General features: G+C 46.5%; 1 long non-coding RNA gene across 1 annotated transcript in view; it reads left to right on the top strand.

Moving 5' to 3' along the window:
- LOC141162489 (uncharacterized) overlaps positions 1-16,489 on the top strand; it is a 52,744-nt gene extending 36,255 nt beyond the window's left edge. Inside the window, exon 3 of the long non-coding RNA XR_012250784.1 lies at positions 16,453-16,489. This is a non-coding gene — a long non-coding RNA (uncharacterized lncRNA). The remainder of the gene's footprint in view (positions 1-16,452) is intronic.
- The last annotated feature ends 1,640 nt before the right edge of the window (positions 16,490-18,129 follow it).

The following is an 18,129-nucleotide window of genomic DNA, read 5'->3' on the forward strand; positions in this document are numbered from 1 at the left end:
GGTCAAAAGACCAAGCTAAACTGACTGAGAAAGGTAACAAAGCACCTGGCTAGCTTAAGAGTAGAAATTACAATGAAGTCTAGCAAGGCCAGAAGGACGGAGCAGGATTAAATAGGCAAAAAGGTCATGTGACCAGCAAAATAGAAAAAACCTAACAGGAGGGTTCTAACAGTACCCCCTCTTCTATGAGGATCCTCCGGATCCCCTAGGCCCAGGCTTATCAGGAAACCTCTTGTGAAACGCTTTGACAAGTTTGGAAGCAGAAACATCATCCGCCCTCACCCATGAGTTATCTTCGGGACCGAAACCCTTCCAAGCGACGAGATACTGCAAACTCCCCCTATACCGTCTAGAATTAAGGATGCGGGAAATCTCATATTCCCCGTCCTCCACCACCGGAGGAACAGTGGCAGTGGCGTCTCTATCTGATACATCAGCTTTTTTTCAAAAGAGAAACATGAAACACCGGATTAATCTTCCAGGAGGTGGGAATCTCCAACCTAACAGCAGATTGGTTAACTACCTGAAGCACCTTAAAGGGCCCTACAAACTTGGGACCAAATTTTTTAGAAGGAATCCTCAACCGCAGATTCTTAGAGGACAACCAAACCATGTCACCAACTGTAAACAAAACCTCTTGACGTTTCCTGTCAAAGTACCTCTTAGATTTTTTGTTAGCCTCCTGAAGATTACCACGCACATCCGTCCAAACTCTCTCCAAATCACCGGAAAAACTCTCCTCCTCAGGCACAGCCGATACCAATTTGGAGAATGACCCAAAAGACGGATGTCTCCCAGAACAACGAAAAAAAAGGTGAACACCCAGCAGAAGAGGATGTATGGTTGTTAAGAGCAAATTCAGCAAGCGGCAGAAACTCAGACCACCCCTCTTGATTGTCTGCCACAAAACAACGCAAGAACTGCTCAACATCCTGATTCTTCCTTTCTGTCTGTCCATTAGACTCAGGATGATATCCAGATGAAAATGACAAATGAACTCCCAACCTGTCACAAAAGGCACGCCAAAAATGAGCCACGAACTGAGGTCCCCTATCAGAAACAATGTCAGTAGGAACACCAAGGAGTCTGACAATTTCCTTAACAAAGGCCTTAGCGAGTGTCTTAGCGCAGGGCAGTTTGATGAAGGGAACCAAGTGACCCAGATGACCGTGAAACCCTCAGAGGAGGGAATGTCAGTAATAAAGTCCATAGCCAGATGTGTCCAAGGTGCACTAGGAACCTCCAGAGGGCAAAGCAACCCCGCAGCAGGAGTATGAGAAGACTTAGATCTAGCACACACACTACATTGACGCACCCACTTAATGACTTCCTTCTGCCATCCAGGCCACCAAAAACTGCGACCCACAAGTCTCTTGGTCTCAGAAATTCCTGGATGACCTGCCAACCGAGACTCATGACACTCAACAAACAAATCTCTCCTAAAGGTCCTAGGCACAAACAACCTCCCATGGGGAGTGTTAGATGGGGCATTCTCCTGTGCTTTAAGAATCTCATCTTCCAAAACGGAGTCCAATGCAGCAATCACAACACCTTCTTGTAAAATGTTCTCCTCCTCCTCAGCACCGATCATGGGAGAAAAGCTGCGAGACAAAGCATCAGCTTTAACATTCTTGGTACCCGGGATGCAAGTAACGGAAAAATTAAACCGTGAAAAAAAAAGTGCCCACCTAGCCTGACGGGCATTCAAGCGCTTGGCAGCATCAAGATAGATCAGATTTTTATGATCAGCGAAAACCTGAATGGGAAATTCAGCACCTTCCAAGAGATGACGCCAGTGTTCAAATGCGAGTTTAATAGCCAGCAATTCCCGATTACCAATATCGTAATTAAGTTCAGTCTCAGAAATTTTTTTTGAAAAAAAGGCACAGGGATGTACTCCATCCTTGATTTTCTGAGACAACACCGCACCGACCCCCACAGAAGAAGCATCAACCTCAACCAAAAACGGCTTAGTCACATCAGGCGGCATAAGGATGGGGGCAGAGCTGAACCTCTCCTTTAGAAACACAAAAGCTTCAATGGCCTCAGTAGTCCACTGAACCGTATTAGCACCTTTTCTGGTGAGATCGGTCAGTGGTTTAACAATAATAGAAATTTTTTAAATGAAATTTCTGTAATAATTAGCGAAACCCAAAAACCTCTGTATCGATTTCAAACCAATAGGCCTAGGCCATTCCTGCACAGCTTGAACTTTCACCGGGTCCATCTCAAAACCCTCGCTGGAGATAATGTAGCCTAAAAAACTAATTCTCTGTACAGCGAACTCACATTTCTCTAGCTTAGCAAACAGCGAATTGTCAATTAATAACTGTAATACCTCAGGTACGCTCCGCCAATGGGACTCTAGATCAGGCGAATAAATCAAAATGTCATCCAAATACACAACCACATTTTTGCCGATCAAAGGTCTAAGGATGTCATTAATAAGATTCTGAAAAAATGCTGGTGCATTGGTAAGACCAAAAGGCATAACCAGATTCTCAAAATGACCCACAGGAGTGTTAAAAGCAGTCTTCCATTCATCACCCTCCTTCATGCGCAACAAATTGTATGCCCCCCGGAGACCAATTTTAGAGAAACACTTGGCCCCCACTAACTGGTTAAACAAATCAGGAATCAATGGCAGTGGGTAAGGATTGCGTACAGTAATTTTATTAATCTTGTGAAAGTCCAGACAAGGACGTAAACCGCCGTCCTTTTTTTAACAAAAAAAAATCCAACAGCCACAGGTGACTTAGAGGGTCTGATATGACCGACGGCCAAGCTCGTCTGTATGTATTCCTCCAAAGCCTTTCTCTCAGGAATAGTAAGATTAAATAAATGACTTTTAGGAAGTGTCGCTCCAGGGACAAATTCAATGGTACAATCATAGTCTCTATGGGGAGGCAAAATTTGCGCCTCCTCAGAAAAAACTTTCCAAAAATCCTGAATAGGTACAGGTAATTCCCCTTTATCCACAGCAGCAATGCGCCCGTTACAACACTTGTCATAACACTTAGGGCTCCAGGACTTAATTTCATTAGTAGACCAATCCAGTACAGGATTGTGCAATTTTAACCAGGGTAACCCCAAAACTACTGGAGAAGGCAAATTATTTAATACCACCAAATCCAAATTTTCTTGGTGAATACCATTAATAGTGAGGGGAAATTCATAAACCTTGTGAGTAACACATTTCAAGGGAGAGCCATCGACAGAAACCACGGCAATAGGGGATGACAAAGGTTTGGGTATTAATTTAAGTTTTTCCAAGAATCCCCCATCAATCACATTCAGAGTAGAACCACAATCCACAAATACCCGAAATTCAATTAATTCTTCCTGAGCTGCAGTAGTAGCAGAAAGAAATACCCAGTTAGGGTTTAAACAGGCTATACCGGCGTAACTGACCTTTTTTTTTTCTTTGTTCATACGAAGCACACAGTTCTTAATGAAATGGTCAGATTTTCCGCAATAAAAGCACAAACTTTCAGAAAACCTGCAGTCTTTTTCCTGAGAGCGGGGTGACATCGCCCCAATCTCCATCGGCTCTCCAATGTCAGTACAGACCCTCTCAAGACTCGGAGCTGACATGGCAAAGGATTTACTCTCATTAACCCTTGCACGCAGTCTTCTGTCCACCCGTATAGCTAATTGCATTGCCTCCTGCAAGTTTCCAGTTGTAGGATAAGCAATCAGCAGATCCTTAACCCTTTCACCTAGCCCAGCAAGAAACAAATTTTTCAGAGCTGAATCGTTCCACCCCACCTGAGCAGACCACCGACGGAAGTGAGTACAATAATTTTCCACATTACCTGATCCCTGCCTCAAAAGTCTCAATTCCGTCTCAGCTGATGAGACACGATCAGGATCATCATACAACAACCCCAAAGCAGAAAAAAAAACTATCCACTGATCTAAAGCACGGATCACTAGGTTGGAGAGAAAAGGCCCATCCCTGAGGTTCTTTGCGCAAAAGTGACATTATGAACCCTATGCGCTGTGATTCATCACCAGAGGATCTGGGTCTCAAACGAAAATACAATAAACAAGCATTTTTAAAGGAAAAAAAATCTTGTTGTTCACCAAAAAATAAATCAGGCAAACGTACCTTTGGCTCCACAAAATGCACTCCAGAACAGCTACTCACGTGTTGTTGGAGCTCGGCCACCTCCAGAGAGAGTCCCTGCAGGCGTTGAGCCAAATCCTGAACCGACACCATGATGGAAACTGGAGGTCTTTCCATAGAGATATTTTTGGGCTGGACTTACTGTTATGATCTGCTACAAGCACTAAGGAAAGACAGGAGATCTGTCCCTACAATAGAACTACGCTAGATCCCTACAATGTAACGGGGAACCTGATCCTGCGATCAGACCCGCTAAAGTCCTCAGCTAGTCTGAACGAAGACCTATAGATGTGAGGGAGGGATCCCTACAAGAACTAGGGACTGGGAGAAAGATGGACACCTCCTAGCAGAAATTGTATCAGTAAAAAGACAAACAAATAACATAGAACATAGAGGTCAAAAGACCAAGCTAAACTGACTGAGAAAGGTAACAAAGCACCTGGCTAGCTTAAGAGTAGAAATTACAATGAAGTCCAGCAAGGCCAGAAGGGCGGAGCAGGATTAAATAGGCAAAAAGGTCATGTGACCAGCAAAATAGAAAAAACCTAACAGGAGGGTTCTAACACTTTTACATTGATTCCCTATCCGTAGGGCATCAATGTGACAGTAGCGGACAACTTCTTTAAACAGAAGTCTCTTTACTAATAATAATGGGGGCAAGTAATTATATACACAGTAGGGAATTAGTATCAGGTTTACACTCGCAGTTGAACATTGGCTTGTACCTGGGCAGGGGCGGACACAGACTGCAGTGGGCCCCTGTGCAAGAAATTTTTGGGGGCCCCCCCTGCCCTTCATAAGGCAAGAGGAAAACCAAGAGAAATAAACCAAAATAGATTGGCAAAGGGGTATCTATATATTACCAAAAAAAACTGTAGACAAGAAAAAATACCTTTAAAAGTTAACTTTTAATAATTATCCTTAAAAGCGTACTCTATAGTACAAGGGAAAATACAGAACTACACATATAGAGATACCATGAAAGGGAGGGATAATATGATAATAAATCGTAGTATTGTAGGAAACAGTAACACTTGCCCTAGACAGCACCTAATAAAGATACTCTCCCTACCTAACAGCGGAGTGTTTTCACCCTAGGGTTCAGATTGGTGCCCCCGCTCCACGGCGGCTGTCCCTCTCCTTTCCCTAGGTATCCCTAAATAAACACAATAAACTACACATATCAGATTAGGGATACCATGTAAGGGATGGATGATAAATCGTAGTATTGTAGGAAACAGTCACACTTGCCCTAGATAGCACCTAATACAGATACTCTCCCTACCTAACAGCGGAGTGTTTTCACCCTTAAGTTCAGATTGGTGCCTCCGCTCCACGGCGGCTGTCCCTCTCCTTTCCCTAGGTATCCCTAAACAAACACAATATTAACACACACGTATATAAAAAACAGTTCTAAGGACTAGTCATAGTAGACATACTCCATATCGAATGGCCATAATAGTCCTAACCGCGGTGGGTGGACAAAATGTATATGTAATTGCACAGAAAAGGTTCAAATATAAATATAGAAATAACCCACAACACGGAAAAAAGTATATACTGGTCAGGAATTATCAAAAAAACAATAGACTTATCTTATCTCTGAGGTTCAAACGATGCCTTGAGTGGTGTTCATTAAGGGTCTTTCAATAAGTAGCTGAACAGAGTCGATCCGCAATCCAAAATTTCACAGATATATAATGACACTGCAGGCATCCATTTTTTGAAACAGCCTTAAGATTGGTATAAAGTCATCAATAAGAAAATTATCCCTTAGGTTAGTCCCTTCGACCCAACGCGTTTCACCCCCTCCTCAACATGGGGTTCATCAGGGGACAGAAAGTATTAGAGGAGACAAGCCATAATAGATGCCCGCATAGTAGCTCCTTGTATTCCGGAATCCAACACCTTCATAAGGCAACAATGTTATGTAAACATAACCCCCCCATGTGCATCTCTCACCCCCCCATGTGCAGCTCTCATCCCCCCCCATGTGCAGCTCTCATCCCCCCCATGTGCAGCTCTCAAACCCCCCCATGTGCAGCTCTCATCTCCCCCCATGTGCAGCTTTCACCCCCCCATGTGCAGCTCTCACCACCCCCCCATGTGCACATCTCTCACCCCCCCATGTGCACATCTCTCATCCCCCCCATGTGCACATCTCTCACCCCCCCATGTGCACATCTCTCATCCCCCTCCCCCACATGTGCCCCTTTCTCATCCCCCCATGTGCATCTCTCATCCCCCCACATGTGCAGCTCTCACCACCCCCCCATGTGCACCTCTCTCACCACCCTCCATGTGTACCTCTCTCATCCCCCCCATGTGCACATCTCTCATCCCCCCATGTGCACATCTCTCATCCCCCCCACATGTGCACATCTCTCATCCCCCTCCCCCACATGTGCACCTCTCTCATCCCCCTCCCCCACATGTGCACCTCTCTCATCCCCCTCCCCCACATGTGCACCTCTCTCATCCCCCTCCCCCATATGTGCACCTCTCTCATCCCCCTCCCCCACATGTGCACCTCTCTCATCCCCCTCCCCCATATGTGCACCTCTCTCATCCCCCTCCCCCACATGTGCACCTCTCTCATCCCCCTCCCCCACATGTGCACCTCTCTCATCCCCCTCCCCCACATGTGCACCTCTCTCATCCCCCTCCACATGTGCACCTCTCTCATCCCCCCCACATGTGCACCTCTCTCATCCCCCTCCACCACATGTGCATCTCTCATCCCCCCCACATGTGCATCTCTCATCCCCCCCACATGTGCATCTCTCACCCCCCCACATGTGCATCTCTCACCCCCCCCACATGTGCATCTCTCATCCCCCCCCACATGTGCATCTCTCATCCTCCCCCCCACATGTGCATCTCTCATCCTACCCTTCACATGTGCATCTCTCATCTCCCCCCCCCACATGTGCATCTCTCATCTCCCCCCCCACATGTGCATCTCTCATCTCCCCCCCCACATGTGCATCTCTCATCTCCCCCCCTACATGTGCATCTCTCATCTCCCCCCCCACATGTGCATCTCTCATCTCCCCCCCCACATGTGCATCTCTCATCTCCCCCCCCACATGTGCATCTCTCATCTCCCCCCCCCATGTGCATCTCTCATCTCCCCCCCCCATGTGCATCTCCCATTCCCCCAACTCCTAGTTAATTGTATTTAAAAAAAAATAAAACTTGTTATACTTACCCCCATGCGATCCCTGCAGAATCCTGGCACTCGTCCAAATCGCTGACACCAGGTTCTCCTGACTTCCGGCCATGTGACGGCGCCGTCACATGACCGGAAGTCAGGGGAATCATGAAGGCGCTGCCGGCCGGGCCCCATACTGGAGTTAGGCCAGTCATGCCCTGATGGCGGCCCTGCTGGAGGCTGGAGGGGCCTCCTCTCCCTCGGGGCCCCCGTTCAATGAACCGGCTGCACGGGCGGTAGTTCCGCCCCTGTACCTGGGGACAGACATCTCTGTGGACACTTGTTTCATCAAATCAGAATATTTCTTCCTTAGAGCCGAGCTTCTGCCCTGAGGTAATTTTTCCTTCTAGAGGTGCGATAGAAATCTTCCTAATATGAAGGCTGTCAGCTTCCCTTATTTTATTAGTCTCTTCTAGACCCAGCCGTCAAGGGGAGGCAACTCCTTCTCCTACAAAATGTCTTCCTTTTCTCACTCCTCTCACAAAATGTCTGACCTCCAACTGCCGCCTCAGTTCTTAACTACCTCACAAGATTTAACTCCTCCAACTCTCATGTGACTGTTACAGCTTCAGTCATTGGCTGGCTGCCATGGGGTGTTTGTTCCAGAAGCTTCTGCATACTAAGCAGAGCTGGGTCACATGATCAAGGGGAAGGTTAACCCTTTATGTGCCGCCTGTCAGCAGGTCCCACAATGTGTTTACAATGTACAGTTTACACAGAAATCGCAGCATTTGTATGGAACAGACAATACATCCGTAATCCCATGGAGATGGCCGCTTTGTGGGATACCACATATAGTGATGGATAAACTTCATTTACAGAACGCTAGAAATAAGTCTAGAAAAGTAAATATACGAGGTGTGAGCATAGCGACCATATAAGTAGTAACGAATGAGTCATACACTCAGGGACTGGTGCTATATATATATATATATATATATATATATATATACTCTCCGGCATGTGTCATTCTTCACAGCTGTCCTGTTCCATCAGCCATAGATATCTTGTTTTACTGACTCAGCACGGCCTGATCCTGAGGCAGGAGATTTAGTCAGAAGAGAAAATCTTGGATACATTGGAGAAAATATGACTTATTTCTATGTCCTCTGTCTTGTCGTTCATCTTTTATTATTTCTAGAGACTTGTGCGTAAATGAACACCTGGGTGTTTCCAGTTGGGGGCATTGTGAAGCATTGTCCAATCAGTGCTGACAGTATCAGACCGCCTGTTATACAAGAAGAATGGTAACTCCCAGTTTTTCATTTATCCATAATTTTTCAGGAAGAATAATGGAGGCAAATCTCAGTTCAGAGCTTTTAAAAAGGTGAAACCATAGAGGAATTCTTATTTTATGGGCAAAACAAGTATTAAGCAAAACAGAAATGCCAGGAAAGGGGAGAGGTCCCCTTCATCTCTTATGATTTATCTATTTTATATATATATATATATATATATATATATATATATATATATATAACTACAAGGAGTTAGCACACTGATGTCTGTTTAACCTCAAGTACTGTAGGTATAGCAGTCAGTAGCGGCTGTGGCATCTAAGCGGTTAGTTTTAGGGAGGCGGCTTCCACCCCATCAGCACTCTCAGTGCAATCATGCGATGCCAATGGATTTCCATGACAGCTTCATAGATACCTCCATGTCTTTCTTCACTGAATGCCTAATAGGTCTCCTTTCAGTTTCATGCTGCTGGACATAATACAGTGCAATACAAATGATGTACTTCAGTGTATGATAGAAGCGATCAAACAATGGCATTCTTAACAAGGACCTGCCACTTCCTCAAAAGAATTGAGGTAAATACGTTGTGGGGGCCATTATACAGTGTGGAAGCTAATGCATGGGGCCATTTTACAGTTTGGGGCCTAATGTGGAGGCCATTATACTGTACATAGTGGAGCTGGGGGACATCATACTCTATATAAAAGAGCTGTGGACCCACCATACAGTGTATAGATGGGCTGTGTATCGGGGAACTCAGTGGACATTATTAACTGTTAAGTGGGTGACGCGCCCCCTGGGCCGTGGGGTACCCGGTGCCGGGCCGGTAGATGCTGGGGGAATGTCACAGTGGCGGTGACCCAGTCCGTGACCCAGGGCGGTCAATAAAAGGGGGTTATATTTACAGGGGATTTTTATAGTTTATATTAAAGTTCGTGACACCACCTGTGGAATGCGGCTAAAGAGAGCCGCCACTGCGGAGCAGTCCTCTGAAGCTGATGTTACTGCAGCAGGGTGGGTGTGGCTCTCCACAGGAAGAGCTAGCTCCAGGGCAGTGTAGATGTTGTAGGTTGTGCTGGGCGTTGTAGTGCAGGGGTAGATGGCGCAGCAAGAAACACAGAGACAAGGAAGTGCAGTCCTCAGGGTCTTTACTCACGGTTATTGCAGTCCAAGTTACAGACGTCAAAGTAACTTCCCTCGTCGTGCTGTGCTTACTCAGTGAGGGGCTCAATCCACCCCCAGATAGCTCCGGAGTACTTAGCAGGACCCCCTTCTGTGTCCTCTCCCTGGCCTTTTCCCTGCACCTCACACCTAGTGTCTCCAATCCGGTACCCGCGGGCCTTGGCGGGCGACGTCTGTTCCGTCCCCTGGGTCCTATGTGGCTATCTTCTCGGTGAGACTGGCGTGGACTTGTGGCTACAGGACATAAAGTACTGCAGCCTCCGGTTTCTAGCTGAGACTTGCAATCTTCTACTAGTTGAGGGACCAGTTCCCCTTAGATGGCCTGACCCCTCCACCACCTGGCAGATGCGGGCGTACGGGTGGCCTCTCGCACGGCCCATACCCCTAGGGTCCTTTCTTCTGGTTCCTGGAGCCTCTCTGCTCCCTCTCTTCTCTTCTCTCCTTCCTCTCAGACTTGGGCCTCACTTACTAGGCCCGCCTCTGGAGCAGAACTCCTGCAGAGCCTCTGCTTCTTTCACTTTCCTCCTCGGACTAATCTGAACTCCCTAAGATGGCTTCCCATTTTATATCTCCTCTCATGTGCTCCCCTAAGCTACTTCCTCCACCTACACCCACTATGTGGTTCCCCCTCTCTGGGTTCCCCCCACTCCAGCCAGGAAAGGGGCTCAGCAAGAAGCAGAGGCATCTTGCCCCTCCTGCTGGCCTGGAGTGGTGTGTGTTGGATGCAGGTGTTAGGGTCCTGAGCTGTACTCCTTCCTTACCTGAGAGTGAGATACCACACCTCTGGGTGAGAAGCAGTACCTCTGTGGCGACCGAAACCTGAGGGGCGCCACATGGGCGCTTAAGAATTATTGTTATAGGGGCACTCAGAGTACTGTGGCCATCAAAGGGGCAAAATGTGGACACTGTTTTCTAGGGCATTTGCACAAAGCATTAATATTTTCTAGCGGGCAATTTGACCATCTAGAAGGCCCAAAGGAGGCATTATTGCTATGTAAGCGGCACAGTGGTGGCATTATTATGTGACACAGTAAGGCAAGCCGTTATTGTACCACACAGCAGGTGCAGTAATAGGGACCATAGGCGGATTATAATGAGGGAAATCTGTGCTACCGCCCAGGGCCCGAGGCCCCAGGGGGGCCCATAGCCAGATTGCCCTCACTATACTGTTTTGTGCGCCATCATTGTTGGTGCAAGTGGTGTCGCGCCTCAGCCCTGGATCTCCTGCGCCGGTCCCCGATCAGCTGTTGAGGGGTCTGCAGTCTTAGCAACTGCCGGCCTGAACTGTACTCCTGCATGCTGCTGTGCCCCGCCGGCGGCATCACTGTATAGTGGCGGGCGGCGGACGGACCTGTCTGTGGCGGGCAGCGGAGGGTCCTGTCTGTGACGTGCGGCGAAGGGCCCTGTCTGCGGCGCTGTGGCATGCGGCGGAGGGCCCTGTCTGCGGCGCTGTGTCCCAGGCGGCGGAGGGCCCTGTCTGCGGCGTTGTGTCCCGGGCGGCGGAGGGCCCTGTCTGCGGCGCTGTGTCCCGGGCGGCGGAGGGCCCTGTCTGCGGCACTGTGGCGGGCCTTGCATTAAACTCTACTCACCTGAGTCCTGACCAATCCCAGGGATCCACTCATGCACACCTGGAGCTCTTCATCCTCCTCCATCTCAGGGATCTGGTGAGTGAGTCCCAACATGGAAACTTTTTTAATGTGTATATACAGCAGTTGCTGTATATTCAATATATAGATGATACTGCTTTATATATATTATGTATGTGATACTGGGAGAGGAAGTGGTGATGTCCAACTCACTTAATGAGTTCAAGAGAGGCCTGGACGCCTTTCTTGAGAACAATAAAATTACATCTTATGCTTAGTGATAGTTAATTAATCCAGATTGGTGTCGGGAAGTGAATTTTTTCCTCAATGATGTCAATTGGCCTATACCGCATGTTTTTTTTTTTTTTTTTTTTTTTTTGTTTTTTTTGCGTTCCCCTGGATCAACGCTGCGGAATAGCTGCAGTGCACAAGAAATAGGCTGAACTGGATGGACGCTTGTCTTTTTTCGGCCTTATAAACTATAAACTATATACTGTATGTTACATAGGTGATACTGTGATTGCTGTGTATAATTGCAATATCACCTATATAATGTATTCACAGCAGTAGCACTATCACATACATAATGTATATACAGCAGTCTCTATACAATATATAGGAGATAATGTGACTGCTGTGTATACATTATATACGTGATACTACTGTATATGTGTTACAAAGATGATGGTGCAATTATACACAGCAAACACAGTAACACTTATATATTATATAGGTGATAGTGAGACTGCAGTATATACAGTGTATACACAACAGTCACATTATCACAACCGTATATACATTATATAGGTGATACTTCGACTGCTACATACTGTATACACAATATATAAGTGATACTGCAACTGTGTATAGCTGCAGTATCACCTATATAATATATATGCAGCAGTCTCTGTGATATATACACTGCTCAAAAAAATAAAGGGAACACTAAAATAACACATCCTAGATCTGAATGAATGAAATCTTCTCATTGAATACTTTGTTCTGTACAAAGTTGAATGTGCTGACAACAAAATCACACAAAAATCATCAATGGAAATCACATTTATTAACCAATGGAGGCCTGGATTTGGAGTCACCCCCAAAATTAAAGTGGAAAAACACACTACAGGCTGATCCAACTTTGATGTAATGTCCTTAAAACAAGTCAAAATGAGGTTCAGTATTGTGTGTGGCCTCCACGAGCCTATATGACCTCCCTACAATGCCTGGGCATGCTCCTGATGAGGCTGAGTATTGTGTGTGGCCTCCATGTGCCTGTATGACCTACCTACAACGCCTGGGCATGCTCCTGATGAGGTTGCGGATGGTCTCCTGTGGGATCTCCTCCCAGACCTGGACTAAAGCATCCGCCAACTCCTGGACAGTCTGCGGTGCAACGTGACGTTGGTGGATGGAGTGAGACATGATGTCCCAGATATGCTTAGTCGAATTCAGCTCTGGGGAACAGGAGGGCCAGTCCATAGCTTCAATGCCTTCATCTTGCAGGAACTGCTGACACACTCCAGCCACATGAGGTCTGGCATTGTCCTGCATTAGGAGGAACCCAGGGCCAACCGCACCAGCATATATTCTCACAAGGGGTCTGAGGATCTCATCTCGGTACCTAATGGCAGTCAGGCTACCTCTGGCGAGCACATGGAGGTCTGTGCTGCCCTCCAAAGAAATGCCACCCCACACCATTACTGACCCACTGCCAAACCGGTCATGCTGAAGAATGTTGCAGGCAGCAGATCGCTCTCCACGGCATCTCCAGACTCTGTCACGTCTGTCACATGAGCTCAGTGTGAACCTGCTTTCATCTGTAAAGTGCACAGGGCGCCAGTGGCGACTTTGCCAATCCTGGTGTTCTGTGGAAAATGCCAAGCGTCCTGCACTGTGTTAGGCTGTGAGCACAACCCCCATCTGTGGACGTCGGGCCCTCATACCACCCTCATGGAGTCGGTTTCTAACCGTTTGTGCAGACACATGCACATTTGTGGCCTGCTAGAGGTCATTTTGCAGGGCTCTGGCAGTGCTCCTCCTGTTCCTCCTTGCACAAAGGCGGAGGTAGCGGTCCTGCTGCTGGGTTGTTGCCCTCCTACGGCACCCTCCATGTCTCCTGGTGTACAGGCCTGTCTCCTGGTAGCGCCTCCAGCCTCTGGACACTACACTGACAGACACAGCAAACCTTCTTGTCACAGCTCGCATTGATGTGCCATCCTGGATCAGCTGCACTACCTGAGCAACTTCTGTGGGTTGTAGAGTCCCTCTCACGCTACAATGAGTGTGAAACCTAACCAACATTCAAAAGTGACCAAAACATCAGCCAGAAAGCATTGGTACTGAGATGTGGTCTGTGAGTCCCCACCTGCAGAACCACTCCTTTTTTGAGGGTGTCTTGATAATTGCCAATAATTTCCATCTATTGTCTGTGAAATCAATGTGAAATTGATTGTCAATCAGTGTTGCTTCCTAAGTGGACAGTTTGATTTCACAGAAGGTTGATTTACTTGGAGTTATATTCTGTTGTTTAAGTGTTCCCTTTATTTTTTTGAGCAGTTTATTTAGCAGTCGTGGTGTCTCCTACGTGATGTATAGTATATAGTATAATACGGTCTTAATTATAACGTAGAGTTGTATATATATAGTGTAGAGATGTTGATATAGTATGATGCTGTGTATATACTATAGTATATAGTGTGGAATCCCCACTATGTATACTGGCACATCTCTGCACTATATACTATATAGTATACACACAGCTCCACTCTATATTCTTTTGTACAGTATATATTTATATGTATATAACTGATTGTAGTATATACTGGGGAGCTGTGTATACTTCTCCCGTCCTGTATACTTGGGGTAATTCTCAGTATATGCTCTTATGTATGTAGATATATATATAAGCACTCCGATTAATTGTCAAAAAAGTGGAGGACTCCTTATTAGCCCATGTGATAATGTTTCGGATCCACAACAGAACATTTGTATGTTATGGAACTGCAATGTCGTCACGTGGACTGCCTAATAGAGTCCACTGCTGAAGATCTCATTCTGCTCAGAGTACCACTTCTCCTGTCCTATATATATATATAATGCACAGTACCACTTCTCCTGTCCTATATATATACACCGCACAGTACCACTTCTCCTGTCCTATATATATATATATATACACCGCACAGTACCATTTCTCCTGTCCTATATATATGACTAGCCCAGGGGATGGGGATGACTCGGTACCCGGGCCTTTGCCTGGCCTTGGGGATGTCGCGGTGGTCGGCTCCCGGGCCCGTACCCTGGGGTCAGCTTTTAAAAGGGGATTGTTTGTTAAGTTTATGAAAGTTCGTGACGCCACCTGTGGTTTCTGGTGAGAATCACCAGCGCTGCGGCAGTCCACTGAGGCCGGTGATAAGGCAGCTCGATGGTGTAGCTCCCCACAGGTGGAGCTAGGCCTCAGGGCAGCGTACGGAGAGGGGGATGCAGTACAGGCGAGACCCAGCCGGGTCAGAGCAAGAACAGGGACAGACACGATAGTCACTTCAGTACCTTTTACTGATGGAAATTCAGGCACATCCCGGAGCACTGTAGGGTGAAGGGTGCATATCAGGATCCTCCCCAATGAGCGAGTTTAGGGCCTCCTGTCTCTTGCGTCTGCGTAGTAAGTTTCTGACCTGCCTGAAGCTAGGCCTAACTTTATCTCTGTCCTGCACCAGCTGACGTTGTGGTAGGGCCTTCTCTTGGAGTGCACGCTCCCAGCTTACGGGGCCTATGTGTCTCCTGGCTCTGTTACGTATCAACTCTCTGGTGAACCTGGGACCTGTAGTTCTCCAGGGATTCCGGTTATGCCTTACTGGGTCGTAGAGATCCCGGTAAGCTCACTAGGCTACTCACACTAACGGCAGCTTGCCGCGCTTCACCGATCTTATGGCGCCGGCACACCTTAAGCTCACTATTCTGAGCTACAACTGAGTCTTAGTCTGGATGAGCTCCACTGCAGGATAGCAGCTGCAGGAGCTGGAACAGGCTCTGTCCTCTGAGGTAAATCTTCAGAGAAACTGCTGAATCACTCTGTACTCTAAACTGGACTAGACTAGACTGCAAACTGAAACTAGACTGAACTACCTAGCTCCACCTTCCCTATTTATATCCCTAACGGCTCCCTCTGCTAGTCTGAGGTGGAAGGTGGAGATGTGTGAATGTTTATGGGGGCCTCTTGTGGAGGAATCCATCAATGCACTCTTCTAGGATCTGTGATACCAAGCGCAGCTGGGCGTCACATATATACACTGCACAGTACCACTTCTCCTGTCCTATATATATACACCGCACAGTAATACTTCTCCTGTCCTATATATATACACCGCACAGTACCACTTCTCCTGTCCTATATATATACACCGCACAGTACCACTCCTCCTGTCCTGTATATATACACCGCACAGTATCACTTCTCCTGTACATGTTTTGTTCAAACCAAGTCTAAGAGTGCAGGTAGCACTCAAACATGTCTGGTGATGAGACCCCCAAGTTCCCCCCTCACATCTTAGATTGTTGGTATGCATTTCTTCATCTTTTTGTAAAATATTTATAACTTTTTGCCAATATACTTGGATCGGAAGCCGGATCCTTCCAACCTCTCATGAATATTAATATTGAGCAGAATTAATTTCGGCCTATTGGTTCGGCCACCACAACAGTCACGATCTCATGTGGCCACTTGGGAAAATGAATCTCTTCCCCGCTCTATTATGTATAGTGCTGTACACAAGGGAAAATGTGCGAGGAGCGCACAGCGCAGCGATACCTGTCTTTTTCCATCTACAGATGTGCACCAGATCACCTGTGTATTACTCACATGACCTATCAAAGGGGATCGCGTGACAGGTCACATGATACATCGGGTACCTGGGGGGAGGGCATGCCTTCTAAACTGCCCGGGGCCTTAACTACTCTTAATCCACCCCTGATAGGGACACTGTAGCAGCGGCTCAGTATTGGGGTATCAGCAGGATGAGGAATTTGTGCAGGTTGGGGATGGATGGAGATGGTGCCTGAAATGTGAGAAGTCAAATGTGTATTTATTGTAATCTCTGCAGACGAGTCCTGGCTGGAGAAGTCATGTCGGTCTGGGCCAGATCGGAAAGACGGGAAAAATGAACGACTCCATCAGAAAGAATGTCAGCTGTAAGTCACCATCTATAACTACTGTAATCTACCTATGTGTTCTACAGGACTGGTATCTACCACTATATGGTCACCATATGGCAGTAATATCATTGTGCCACCATAGTTGTAATCAGGGTTACTGGTTAGGGGCCCACTCAGATGTTTTTCCCCTTTGGCTGGACCACTCAGTTTGCGAAAGTACACCTACATGTGAAAAACACCATAGATTTTGATTGGTACAAGTTCTATCCATGAGAAAAAAAAGAGGCCTAGGGCTATGTGCCCACTATTCAGAAATGCTGCATATTTTTTCCGCTTCTCCCTGGCAGGAAAAACGCATGCAGATTTTACCTGCGTTTTTCCCGCCAGGTAGAAGCGTTTGTGAAGCGCTGTTGCAGCATTTCTGCATGCGGGTTATCAAGCGCTTTTCCAAGCGATTTAAAGCATCACTTGGAAAGTGCTTGACAACTTGTTAACACTATATAAATCCATGCAACCGGCATGGACTTATAGTAGTGTGACCAATTTAGTTAAAAAAAAAAAGAATAAGAATGGTAAAAAATAAAAAAAAAAGATTATACTTACCTTCCGATGTCCTCTCGGTGTTTTCTCCGCCGCGTCCGGTCTCTTGCACTGCTCGCGGTGGTGTGAAGGACATGCGGTGACGTCATTGAGTCATGTGACAGGTCACATGACTCAATGACGTCATGGCAGGTCCTTCACAACACCGCGACCCATAAAGCAGACCAGACGAAGGGGAGAAAACACCGGGAGGACATCAGAAGGTAACAATAATGTTTTTTTTTTAATTTAAATTCTTTTTTTTACAAGTTCTATGGTACCCTGGTCTGGATGAGAGTCTCCTCTCCTCCAGACCTGGGTACCAACCGCACATTGAACCGTGTGATATACGCTTGTGCAGATGCAGTGATGCGGATGTTACGCGGTCCAATGCAAGTCAATGGCGGCAATTACGCTGCGTGTCCGCAAAATTAATGGACATGCTGCGGATTTTTGAGCGCAGCATGGGCATTGACATTGCGGCTTGTCATTGGGGACCATGGGGGACGGATTACCAAGCGTTTCCCAAGCGTTTACGCTATGTAAATTCCGCAGCATAAACGCTTGGAAAATGCTTCGTGGGCACGCAGCCTAATTCTGATTTTGTGTACTGCAGACTCACCAATATATACAGTATACATATAACATATACTAAAACGTCAAAGTGCCAGAGAGCAGGACCATCAACTAATACTAGGGGGAGTCACTAAAAATGGTCATAATAATAATTTTTTAGGTGACAGGAGTTAGGTATTTAGTCCTTGGTAATTGTAAATAATAAAAGTGACAATTTAACATTTCGATGCAGCAGAAATTAAGGATTTATTTTTTGCTTGTTTATGCAACTGGTGAACTAAACCTATAATGAAAGGAGACTATTCCAAAGAATAAATAAAATATACCAACTTTTACTACGTCACAATAAAAACATAAAATACACATAAAATGTCTAGGAGTGAATGATCCAAGAAGGGGTAAAAGGTGGTTAATAGATGAACAAATCATCCCAACATGCAGATTTTTTTTATTAAATTCAACAAGTGTCC

The sequence above is a fragment of the Phyllobates terribilis genome, unplaced genomic scaffold (assembly GCF_046119375.1).
Source record: "Phyllobates terribilis strain yellow unplaced genomic scaffold, ASM4611937v1 Scaffold_9__5_contigs__length_417890890, whole genome shotgun sequence".
Classification (NCBI taxonomy): domain Eukaryota; kingdom Metazoa; phylum Chordata; class Amphibia; order Anura; family Dendrobatidae; genus Phyllobates; species Phyllobates terribilis.